We start from the raw sequence: 13,667 nt of genomic DNA, 5'->3' as shown, positions 1-13,667 counted from the left end.
TTGTCCCAACCGTACCACCCGCTCTAGAGACAGATTCAGCACCATTTGCCCCTCCCGAAGTCGAAATTGAGACTGGGGAGGCGAGAGGCGGGCCTGAAGGAACAGGATTTAGACGGGTAACTCGAAGCGCAATCAGCAAAGAGAGAAAGATTGAATTACGGCAAGAGGCAGAAATGTACATAGAAGGAAATGATGAGACGGCAGCATTGGCCTCATTGTATGGGTACCGAAGAAGAGACGAGAGACAGGTAGTGTTGGAATGCATGGGGAAATCTTTGGTGGGAGAATGGAAAAAGATACTTGGGAATTTACCGCCACAGCGGTTGTTAGATTTGAATAAGTTAGCACGCAGTGAGCAAAGAGATGAGGATGTAAGAAAACGTGTGCACAGACTGATTGAAGTAAAAAATGAAATGGAAGACAGATATGCTGAAATGTTTGCTACACCTGAGTATAATTGAGAGTTTATTAAGAAAGGTAGGAAGGAGGCGTCAAGGTTGAGTATAAAAAATCATGGCCAAGAGTTTTTCCAGGTGGTACAAAGCTTTTGCCGGTACCGGGACAGATAGGCGATAAACAAAGATTGCAGGTATGGGTAGGGGAAACAATGCGATGGATGTCGAACAAAAGAACGTCAGTAAAAGAAGTAAGTGAGATATGTATTGGGTACCCATTGGAGATGAGAAAGGAAGCGATGCAAACGATAGTAGGGGTGTTACTGCAGCAGGTCATTGGATACAATAGAGGTAGAGGTAATGCACAAGGCCGGGGAAATTTGAATAATATGCATGGGGTGTCATTGGGATTAAATCAATGTGCGTACTGTAAGGAGGAAGGACACTGGCGAGCGTAATGCCCGCACGTACAGAATAGAGGTGGGTTTGGTCAGAGAAGGCCTCATAGAGGACATCAGGGGTCGAACGGCCCAAGCAGAAGTAACATGCAGCAGCAGCAGGGATATACCAATGGAGGTACTCAAACCCAATCATATGGCCAAAACCAAGCACAACAGAACCAGACATTGAACCAAAGTGTTTCGAACCAAAATCAGGGCGGGCAGGGCCAACAGAGAAATTATCAGAGTGGAGGACATCGAGGGGGAAATGGGAATATTTTTGATACACAACCAAACACGTATTACAGCAGTAGGGGTGACTACACATCGGACGATGTGTTATTTTCGCGATAGGACAGCCCACGACAGGGGTCGGAACCAGTGTCTTTTCCCGTGAATCAGAGAGGACCCTAAGTAGAAATGAGAGTCGGGAATAAGGGGCAACGTTTCCTTGTAGATACAGGGGCACAGAAGTGCTCGATAGACCACCACTTGGTTCCGGAGATACCACTGTCGGGCAGAAGAATGTTTCTGTAGGGTTCGCAGGTACACCAGTAATTAACCCATGTCCAAAGCTGTCCCAATTACAATAGGACCATTTACGGAGCAGTGTCCATTTCTTTTGACAGAAAATTGTGGAGAGAACTTGCTAGGATTAAATTTGTTGAGAAAATTGGGGGCAGTCATACATTGTACGGCAGACAGGGTGTTCCTCACGATGTGGCCTCACGATGCACCAGTGACGGAATTTATGTCAAAAGAGTTGCCAGAAGAGCTAAATAGAGTACCAACCTGTCTGTGGGCAATGCATGATAATGATGTAGGATGCTTGAAAATAGAGCCAGCAAAAATAACTCTGAAAGAAGGTGTAACACTACCACGAATTCCCCAGTATAAAATTTCTGTTGAAGGTGAGAAGGGATTGAAAAGCATTGCTACTGACCTGGTGAGATTGGGGGTGGTTGAGGAAATCACAGGTAGCACATGCAACAGCCCGATTCTTCCAGTTTACAAGAAAGGAGGCAATGAGGTATCCTATTGTTTCATAATTGACCTGCGCGCATTAAACAAAGTGGTAGACCCACAATTCCCTTTGGTCCCAGATGTCACAACAATACTGACAATGATACCGGCCACTGCAGAATACTTTAGTATAGTCTATTTGAAGAACGCATTCTTTAGCATCCCAGTGGATAAAAGCAGTAGATATCTGTTTGCGTTCACTCTAGAGGGTCGATCATTCACAGCATTTACAGCAGAGCGCTAAAAGAACAGCTAGACATGCTAGAATTACCCGAAGGTTGCGTACTCTTGCAGTACATAGATGACTTATTATTAGCTGCTGACACAAAAGAGATCTGCAAAGAAAATACTATATTACTATTGACACACTTAGCGACCCATGGTCACAAGGCAAGTTTGAAGAAATTCCAGTATAATCAAAAGGAGGTGTATTATTTGGGATACCTACTTTTGAAAGAAGGGAGAAGATTAACACCAGAACGCATAGAAAGTATTTCTAGTATGCCTATTCCAAAAACTCAAAAAGGAGTGAGAGCTGTAATAGGCATGGCCTCTTATTGTCGGCAGTGGATCAGTAATTTTGCGTTGATTGTGAAGCCGATGATAAAATTAACTAAAAAGGATGCAGAGATGCCTTTACAGTGGGATGAGGAATGTCAGAAAGCGTTTGAGCAATTGAAAGTTGCATTGTGTGCTGCGCCAGTTTTAGGCACTCCCAACTATAAAAAGATCTTCAGACTATTTGTGAGTGAGAGTGAAGGATGTGCATTGGCGGTTTTGACACAGGAACAAGGTGGAAGAAATAGGCCGTGCGGCTATTTTTCTTGCGCGTTGGACCCTGTAACGCGCGCACTACCACAATGTTTGCGATCCGTCGCAGCGGCTGCTGCATCAGTGAAATAAATGGAAGGATTGGTATTGGGGCACACTTTAATTCTGATGGTGCCACATGCTATAGACGTTCTATTAAATAGGACGCAGACGCAACACCTCACCTCAGCTAGACTGACAAGATATGAGCTCATCTTGTTTGCACCCCACATCCAAATTATGAGGTGTAGCGCATTGAATCCTGCAGAATTGATGCCACTGCCCATAGCAGAAATTGGTGACAACGAATCACCACCCCATGATTGTTTAATGATCACTGAAGAAGAAACAAAGGGAAGGATTGATTTGAGCGATATCCCACAAAAAGAGCCAGATGGGGAGTTATTTTGCGATGGCTCTTGTTTTAAATTACCTGATGGCACATCAACGGCTGCATATGCAATTACTACCCTAAAGAGAGTTGTAGAAAGCAGAAGGATCCCCTACAATTCGGCACAAGCCGCAGAAATAATAGCACTGAACCGAGCCTGTGAACTCTCTGAGAATCTGAACATAAATATTTATACTGACAGCCAGTACGCCTTTGGCGTGGTTCACAATTTTGGCCGACTTTGGGCTGAGAGGGGTTTCTTGACATCACATGGAGCCAGGATTCAGCATGGGCCTGTGATTGTGCGATTGTTGTCTGCGCTCACGTTTCCAAAGCGCCTAGCTATAGTGAAGTGCGAGGCGCATAAGAAAGTAACATGCAGAGTGGGAGGGGGAAACGCGTTTGCAGACAGGATTGCAAAGCAAACAGCCACAGATTTGGGGAATAAAATGATGACAGTACAGACTGAGGAAGTACCTTGTATGATAGAGAATGGAGTTGCCACAGTCAAAGAAATGCAGGCTGAGGCCACGACCAAAGAGATTCAGGGGTGCGCTGAGGGCTCTGCTGAGTTAGATTTGGAAGGATGTTGGGTGGACAAGGAAACAAAGAACTGGATGTTGCCAAATTGTTACGTAACTGCAATGGTTATAATGGCGCATAGCCCTACCCACATTTGCGCAAAGAAAATGGTACAGCATTTATCCACGGTATGGAAGAATGAGCACATAAAAAAGAATGCAGAAAGGCTAGTGCAGAATTGTATCACATGCCTGCAACACAATGTAGGAAAGGGAACCGTGACTCCAGAAGGTAGTTTCGGCCCACCCTCTATGCTGTTTGAGGTGGTTCATTTTGGTTTCATAGAAATGGAAAGGTGCCAGAACTACAAGTACGTGTTAGTGGTAATCTGTGCATTCAGCAAGTGGGTGGAGGCATATCCTTTAAAAGACTGTACTGCCATGTCCACAGCAAAAGTAATGCTGAAGGAGTATTTCTCCCGGTTTGGGTTGCCTCGTGTCCAGTGGTCAGACAACGGCCCCCACTTTGTGGGCGCAGTAGTGCTACAGATCTGTGCAGGTCTGCAAATAGAGAAGCGATTCCACAGTTCCAGGCATCCCAGTTCTGCCGGGCTTGTGGAGAGACACAACGGAATCCTGAAGAAAATTTGCGCTGGGAGCAAGTTGAGTTGGGTGGATGCATTACCCCTAGTGCTGTTGTGTATGCACACGTCTGTGCAGGCGAAGACTGGGCTCTACCCCTATGATATTATAATGGGGAGACCAGCAAATGTATGGTGCGCCCCGCAGCCCAAAAGATTATGTGAGGTCGAGCATCCTATGTTAAGCACTTACTGTGGACTTTTAATACAAAAGTTGCGTTTCATTCATCAGCAGGTGCAGGAGACGTTGTCGATGCGATATACAGGACCAGGGCACTCACTGGAGCCTGGGAGCTGGGTGCTAATCAAAAACTTTGAACGGAAGACAGCATTAGCACCCAGGTGGCGCGGCCCCTATCAAGTACTTTTGGCAACACAGACGGCCATCCGAGTGGACGGACGGAAGGCATGGTTCCATGCGACACATGCCAAAAGATTCCCAGGACTGCTGACAACTTCCGATGACCAGAGAAAGGAAACGGTCTCAGAAACGAAAGAAACTGTTGCCAGTCCAGTGCCACAGCATCAGCCTGAGCGAGAAGTGAAAGTTGAAACAAAGCGCAAACGAGAAGTGAAATTCGAAGCAGAGTCTGAGGAGGCTGCCAGTAAGGGGGAAGGGCGGAAAGTGCCTCAACGTTGCTTAGCGGAAACAACAACACTGCCGAGCGACACAAACCCTGCATGCAAACACCAGCAGAAACAACGCGTGAACCCCTTTGGCGCCCACCAGTTCTCGCGAATGCACCAAAGCCAGAGGAAGAAACTACATCATTGCCACGACGCCCATCGCTGCCCATCATTGTGCTACAGGCCGACACTGAGCCTGATACTGGAAATGCAAGGGCACTATTCACGGATCATACAATAGCAGGAGTGAATCGATATAATCTGCGGCCTCGACAGACAAAGTGATCCACAGATCTTTGGTGGTTTTCTTTTTGGCCTTTGGTTCTACTCACGGACGGAATGGGAACCAGGGACGTAGAGGAGAGAAGTGTGAGAATTGTGCAAGTCAGACAATTCAAGACTCACGGCTCCTCGGTGCGCTTATAAAAGTACATGTGTCAGGAGCCAGAGCAGGACAAGCTGGACGCACATAAGTACTAAGGCTGATAGAGAACATGTGTCCTAAGCCAGAGTGGGACAAGCTGGATGCACATGGTACTCTATCAATAAAGAACTGTTCAGAAATCGTCTGAGCAGTGGGAGAAAGAACAACTAATCTTGCTCGGGAGTGGATACATGATCCAGGCTGTGAAAAGGCTGGCAGAATTGAACTGTGACATTTTTCGTTGAACTTTTCTGGCATCAAGAACGAGAGATTTTCACGACGAACTTCGCCAGCAAGAAGAAGGACAATGAAGAACAAGTGAAGACCGGTTTCCGCCTCCTCCTGCACCCCTGCTAAAAAAATTATAGATTTAGAGACTGTAAATTTAGGGAAAAAGCATGGTAAAAGGAATAAGGTACTGATTTGGACATTGGTCCTATGTTTCTTAAGTATGATAGTACCAACAATAACAGCTATTACACTATGGTTCCTGGAGTACGTACACCCATTAGAAACACTTTTGCCAAAAGCAGCTACTGAAAGCCCGGTTCATGTAATCACTGGTACTTTGCCCCCAATGGAAGAAAGACATAGAGAAGGTTACGGCAACAATACATTGTTGCTCATCATGAACATGAACCATGCAGTGTTAAAGAAAAAAGATTGCTGGGTTTGCGCCCATTTACCACAGCACGGTGGGAAAGGGATAGGCTGGTATGCACAACCATTGCCATTGATTTATTCCTGTGAAGTAATGTTAAGTGCAATATTCTTTGGGAAATGGAACAAGAGTAATACAGGTCAGCTAGATGAGACCAATATGAATGAATTTGAGGAAGTAATCATGAGACCTGTCGGTTGTTCCATATTCCAAAAAGCTTGCGTGTTTGCACTAGAACCCATGAGAAAGAATACACGAAAAATAACAAGACTAGATAGATTACATAGGCAGAATAGACCAACCCCGCCAGCAGAAAGAACATCAGTAATGACATTTCGGATGAGGGATGAATGGAACAAAGATGCTGTGCCCCCTGCCTATACAGTGGATCACAGCCCCAAAACTGCTCCCCTATGTCTACAGAAAAAGGGTTCCTATAAAGTAGGAACGTTTAGCAAATGCCTGAACACAGTGGTTTTAAAACATGAAATAGAACCCGTGTACGTGGGAGACCCTGTTTATTTTATATGTGGAGAAAAAGCATATCCATGGTTACCTAGGAACTGGGGAGGTACATGCTACCTAGGTCTACTGTTTCCAGGAGTGTTCCTCTTGGAAACAGCAGAAATAGCTAGACGAACAAAAAGTAGAACTCAAAGGAGTAGTGAGGATGGAATGATAGCAATGGATATAGCCAAATCATTTATACACTTTATTCTGGTCTCAAATAGAAAATTCTTACAATATAAGAAAACTGTCTGGAATATTACAAAAAACAATAGATTCCACAACGGATATTTTATTGAATATGACGTTAGAAGAAAAAGGAATAAGACTGATGGCACTCCAAAACAGGATGGCTCTCGATATAATATTAGTTGATCGTGGGGGAGTTTGCAAGCTTGTAAAAACTGCATGCTGTGTGTATATAGATGACTACTCCCCTACGATATTTAAAGCGATCCGGAAATTACATGTCATAAGTTCCACACTCTCTACTAAAGCAGGGGGTTGGGGGATAGAATCCTGGTTATTGGGATTATTGCGGTCTTGGGGATGGAAGTTAATTTCGATACTAATGATGGTACTCGGGATATTCATAACATGCTGCTATTGCATACAATGCTTACCAATAATATGCACTGAAATAACTGATGGATGTACTAAGAGATGTATGCACATGGTGTTGAGAGGAAAACAAACGCATGGCCGGAATAACAGAGACACTGAGGAAACAAAAATAGTAAAACAATTCATGGCAATAGACATTAATGATGGAGATGATTCAGATGTAGATACCCCAGACTCCTCCTCAGAAGAGGAGGATACAATGAATAAATAAGACTTTTGGCACACAACCAAAAGGAGGGTTTGTCAATCTGGAAAAATGAATACCCTTCATTTGAATGATAGACATAACTTGATGGCTGTGGGCCAACCGTCTTATGCACCAAATTATAGAAATATAAACTGCTATGCTTGACTGACGAGCGGCCATTTTAAATGTAGCAAGAATCACCATTTTGCTTGTTAACCATTGCTCATTGCTTTCTGTCTAAAAACTGCTTTGCAGATTGCAATTCTTGCGAATTCTGCTTACTCTGCTCAACTGTTAAAATTGTTGTCTGAATATGAAAGGACAAGGTCGCGGGACTGAAGAGTTTGCTGAAACTCCTCATGAGTAGCCCAGAGAGGAATGCCCACGCTCCCTCTCTGTAGCCTTGGGAGGAAGCTGCAGGGCATTTAATCACTTCACAGCTGCCAGCCAGTCTCGTACAATGGTAGAATATGTTAGAATAATACAGTTAAAGGCTTGAATTATGCTTCTCTAACGGCCCCCCTTCGCAAAACCCTTTAGAACGTGTCGGCTCCCAGGACACAAATAGTACCTCATAGATAGCAAAGCTTGGAATGTGGTTCTTCCCCCGTGTACAGATTGCTTCCAAGAACAGAACCACTGTGTTCTAAAAGATGCCTCTGCACTTTCTAAATTGCACATTGTTACTAGAATAGACATTGAAAGCATTATAATCGCCATACTCGTCGGATATGTCCATCATCATCCCGAGTTCAAAGCAACTTAATACAGAGGGGTGTTGAACATGACTTTGCTGATTGTATGATATGCATTTTGTATACATGTAACTGATGTACGTAATTCGCTCTCTTGCGTCCCTCGAGGTCTAGGAAACTCATGTCGGGGGGCGTGAGATCAGAATTGGCCAATTGTTACTATCTTTTGCTTGCAATACACCCTAGCATTGGGAATGTGAAACCTTGTGTCTGGCGCATCTTTTCGTGTATGGTCATTGCCTTGTTTCCATAGCACGAGGGACCCCTAGGGGCCCCTTTCAAGATAATACAAAAGGGAAGAATCTTTTTGTTGCAAGGAAAGCAATTCCAGATCTGTAACCTGTGACTTATATCTTGCATCAAAAACACATGTCATGGCCGCAATCAGTGATCACTGTCATAAAGTAGTGGACTGCTTTGTTCCAGTAAGGGGTTGGCCCATACTGCAGCAGTGCCTCCGAGGTTGGACAAAACAAAGGCTGCCTTTGTAGTAGCATCCGGAAAGGATGTGGGTCTACACAAGAAATGTAAGCGGCACTGATTAATGACGGTTCGAAAGGTCTTAGGATCCCCTTAGAACCTTTCTGGAGGGGCCAACGGAAACTGTGCTGCCATATAGAAAGGTCCTGACTCACTTCTAGATTGAGCCCTTCCTGCAGGAGTATACGAACCAGAACTTGATGTTCCAGCCCCTGACTGCAAGCCAGCATGTAACTCATTGATACGACATTGAGTAGCATCATGTGCTGCTGTCATGTCGGCCTTGAGGTCAGCCACCACTTTGGATAAAGCCGCCAAATGATCAGCAGCTTCTTCCATTTTATAAGGCTTCTGAATATGTTAGGACCCAAGGGCTAAATTCAGAAGTGGTGGCTTGACACGTCATGAAACAATTGAGTCTTTCTGACAATATACCCCTCAAGAGTACAAAAACACAGATTGAGATGAGTATTGCCCAAAAATATTGGTACACCCTGGTACCCACGCAGCTGGCTGCAAAATAAAAAAAACAAGGATTAATATACAGCTCAAGAAAATGAGATAACTAGACTAGAGTAGTATCAGCTTACTCACAAGTAAGAATGAAAGATTGGACTGAGAATTCCCAAACTAGAATGATGAGTATCCTGGAACAAGAGAGGCAGCAATTACTGAGGTTATACAAGGTAATGAAGAATAGAGACTCAGACAGTAGTGTGCTTACCAATAGAAGGGTGTTGAGTGTCTTGGAGTGTTCGGAAGAAGGGATTGCAGCAGCAATGGAGGTGTAATCCGGGGGAACACAAAGTCTTGTTGACTATTCCCGCCGGCACGAGGTTGCCTAAACAAGGTCTTTGATCCTTGCGCTGTTGCGCTGATGTCCACTGAGTTCTTAATAGTCTTCAGACAGGAGAAGGAAGGAAGACGTGATGAACAGCTGAGGATTTCCAGATTCGTGGTTCTCCAGCAAGGTATGCAGTCCGATAAGAGTTCCAGGTTGAAATAGACAGGCAAGGTGTAGCTCGAGTAGGCGAGGACAGTCCAGTAGATGTTCCGGGTTGGCAACAGGTAGGCAAGTTGTGAAGGGCTTAAGAGGGTGCAGTCCAGTAAGCTTTCCAATTTGGCAACAGGCAGGCCAAGTGTAGAGGACTGAAGCGTGGGCAGTCCAGTAAGCGTTCCGAGTCGGCAACAGGCAGGCCAAGTGTAGAGGACTCAAGCGGGGGCAGTCCAGTAAGCGTTCCGAGTTGGCAACAGGTAAACAAGTTAAGCAGGAAACGAGGCAAGGGAAGTCAAAGTACGGACCAGGGGATCGAAAACCAGGACAACAAGGTAACACAAAACAAAGCTTTCAGAATACAGATTCAGAAGCGGCGCTGTGCAGCGTGGGTGGGGTTTAAGTTAGGAATCAGCTGACTGCACACACAACGCTCCGCCATAAGTTTGAATGCATACGTGAATGCAATGGGAGCCAGCATTTCCAGGGCAACGCATAGCGTTCTCTGAAGGAACGTGTACTTCTGGACGCACAGGTGTTCAGAGGTTTTATTTTGGGTACCAAATTCATAGGAATACCGGCAGATCTGCTGAAGGAGCGGGAATGGTTCCTCTTGTGTGTACCTGGTTTATGACATGATAAAGTGGAACGAAACTGAACCTTGACAAGAGGAGGGCCTTCCTCTCAGCAGAGACCAACTCTTGTCTATAGAAAGAGAAGGAACAATGACAAGCCTTTCAGCCCAGCAAGCAGAGGTGTGAAGGTGGTTGTAAACTCAACTGCAAGGAGCTTACCCCAAGGAGGGGGATGCACTGGTCTCCCAGTAGATACAAAGGGGTGGAGCCAAGCGACCATCTGCTGTGAAGAATGAACAATAAACAATTTTTAAAAGACTCATAACTTGTTATTCAAAGTGGTGAAAAATATTAAAATGACAGAGTGTTAATTTAATTTTTGGCTGCAAGTGTGAAAAGGCGGTAGAACTGTGTGACATGTTCTGGACAGGAATGGCAATATATGTGTGATTGCAAGGGGTAAGAAGTTTAGTGTTCCCCTGCGCAACTAATCGTCTGTGGTCAGGGTTTGGCCTGCAGCCTAGCACATGGTTTTGTCAGAGAACCAAACTCAAGGGTTCCTGGGAGGTTTAGAAATTTTGCGTGGGTTGATGAAACCTTGTTGGTTGTGGGCGCTGGCAGGGAGTTGGTGCTCCAATACTGTCGGTAATTATTCACAATACAGTCTTGATTTTTAGTTGTGCATTAATATTTATTGGTTCAGGTGTGACATAACACTTGAGGCACAATGTGCCAGGGTGGTGAAACAAAAAACAGCCAGAGCTGTACTGGAGCACCAACTCCCTGCCAGCGCCTGCAACCAACAAGGTTTTGTCAATCCACGCAGAATGCCAATATATATGGTTTTATACGAAATGTACTAATGCTAGAATTGTGAAAATGTACACACACATCCCTATGCTAAACAGACACATTTGTGGAAATTTGCATAACATTTGGAAATTGTGTTTGTAGCGAAAAGGACACAATTCTGTAGAAAGTTGAGACAAGATCCCACCGCTGCAGGGTTTTGAGGAATAGCTGCTACATAAAATATGGCATCTTTGTGTGTGATTTGTGACCAATGTAGAAACGTACATTTAGTATCAAATCCGATTTTGAGACCAGTGGCTAAAGGGAGGTCTCTGAGGACTGTAAAGCAGACCATAAAATGTGACATCATCCAGCCTTGATCCAATCACTCAAATTGCAAGGCGGGGATGAAGTTTTGATCCTATCCCAGCTCACAGGGGCAAGCTTAATTAAGCCGGCTCATACACCCTCTTTGTGATGTCATTTTAAAGCATAAATAGAGACAGCTGACAACACATAGGGACTCACAGATCCACTCACTTTCCTGATCCCGGCAAATCACTCTGATCCAGCATTCTACATCCAGCTTTAATATTCTTCCAGATCCAGAGGCCAAGACTCTTGCCAGCAATACAGACCTATTGATTTCCAGCAAGGCCCAAATCCTCAAATTTATTCTCTCCACCCAGTGGAGCGCTGTGTGGTGTGAGAAGGCCTTTTGAACCAGTATCCTGACATTTTCTGGCTTGCCACCACTAGGCTTGCCTGAGGAACTCGCAATCCAGCAGATTAAAACACCCACAGACTAGGAGGGCAGATCATGTGCAAATCCGGCGACCAGCCTAGCTGATCCAGTACCGTGCCTGATGTGCTGTATTTCCTAGACCAGACCCAATCCAATGACCAGAGCTGACGGTCCAATTTAATAACTTATCCTGTGAGTATTAATAGGAAGAACTGTGGCCCATATTATATTTGCATTGTCTTATCCCTATCTCAAACCCATCCTATCTTTCATTTAGAACCAGTATTGTTAGAACTATCTTTGCGCTGAGTTTCCACAGCAGACGGGTTACACTGATCACGTGACTGTAAGATCCCTCTGTGGTATTCGCTTCTTCATAGTCATCCTCTAGTGTAAGCAAACCCATTTGTCATTGTCAAAGTGCATTTCTGTTTTCCATCCTCGCACCTATTACAAAAACGACTCTTACTAAACCCTCTAAAACTCCCTCAGTTTTTATGATAGAAACGAAATTTCAACTCCTACTTGTACCTGACATCTGTAGCTATCTATAGAACCCAAATCTGCATTGATTCTCCCCTTATCGCGAATATTGCGCAAGGAAAAGTTTGCTGCAAATTACAATTCTGAGAAATTTTCACACAAGTGAAATAGCTTTCATTTGTTTCTGACTTGGAGATTTAAATGTTTTCTAGGGACTAAATCATTGCTTGTGATTGTGTGCAACTGTTCAACGCAGCTCCCATAGGAATTTGTAACAATTTAAGTATTTTTTACCACATTTGGTGTTTTTGCCCAGTCAATTCTGAAGATAATTTTAAAGCCAAGCTGACAGCTGAAAAGTCGAATCCGTTTTTCTCTTGCGTTTGAAGGAGGAAAGTGGGACTGATGTTCTGTTTGATTGGTGCTTTTCCTGAATACCTTTTCTCTCCTCACATCTATTTAACTGCCCATTGGGGGGTTGAGGGGGGTTGCATGGGGAACTTCTAACCATAGTGCTAGCTGATCTGAACCAACACAAAAGTATTATTGCTGTGCTGCATTTGTTTTTCTCATTACTTATTCCTAGTGTATTAAAGGTCTTATTCCATGTTCTGTCATCCCATTGGTGAGTGTTGTTTACCTATTAAAATACATTGTGATTACATTGTGATTACATTTTATATACATAAATAAAAATTTCCTTTGCAAACTATCCTGATTCCTGGTTCAGTGCGACCAGGGGGGTCTCAGGAGAAGGGTGTGATATGAGTGGTATATCATTCAGAATATTGAACTTATAGACAAAAATAAGTAAGGGTTTCAGTTGTGCACTACATGCAGGGCTTTGACCTGGGTGTGTGCCGGACTGAAATCACTTACAGCTTGGGGGTTCTTCGCTGGATTCTGAATTAGACATACCAATCGTTACAGTCTAACACAGCATTCTAGCCGACGGGGTACATACACCTTGTTGGGTTGCCATACTGTGCTACACTGTATAAGCACCCCTCAAAAGAAATACTCAAAGATGTTGGGCCTCTTTGCAAAAGTAGAGTAACCCTGAGATAAGCCAGAAGGAAATTAATATTTCCGGAATGGCGACCCCAGTGGAAATCAATATTGCAAGGGAACACCTACTGTACAAATTGTTTGTCAGGGGTGAATGGCCAGAACAGGACGAACAGGTATGGCTGCAGGGAATAAAACAGCAAATCACTGAAATCAATCTTGATATCTGGCAGGACAATGGGCCATTACATCAAGCAGTTAGCGAATTGCATATGACCCCTAAAATAAAATAGGAGCAATGCAAAATTGCCAAAATAGCAGCCTACCTGTACCTCCACATAGGTGTCATACAGGAAAAGTATGCAGACCATGTAGTTTTCACAAAGAGGCAAGGGGAAGCACTGCAGAAAATCCAGAGTAATCTGGACTCCGCAGAGCAAAGGCTCCAGGATAGCAAGGAATCTGAAACAGGCTAGTCAGTATGCCACGAAACTTCAAAGGGATCTGGCTCTCTTACTGCAAAAGAATGCAGAGCAACATACCCAGGTACAGACACTGCAAAAAGAGTGTCAGGAAAGGTTGGA

The sequence above is a fragment of the Ambystoma mexicanum genome, chromosome 2q, assembly GCF_040938575.1.
Source record: "Ambystoma mexicanum isolate Mex_15411 chromosome 2q, UKY_AmexF1_1, whole genome shotgun sequence".
In the NCBI taxonomy this organism is placed as follows: Eukaryota; Metazoa; Chordata; class Amphibia; order Caudata; family Ambystomatidae; genus Ambystoma; species Ambystoma mexicanum.
The sequence above is the reverse complement of the archived record's forward strand: the minus strand, read 5'-3'. Positions refer to the sequence as shown.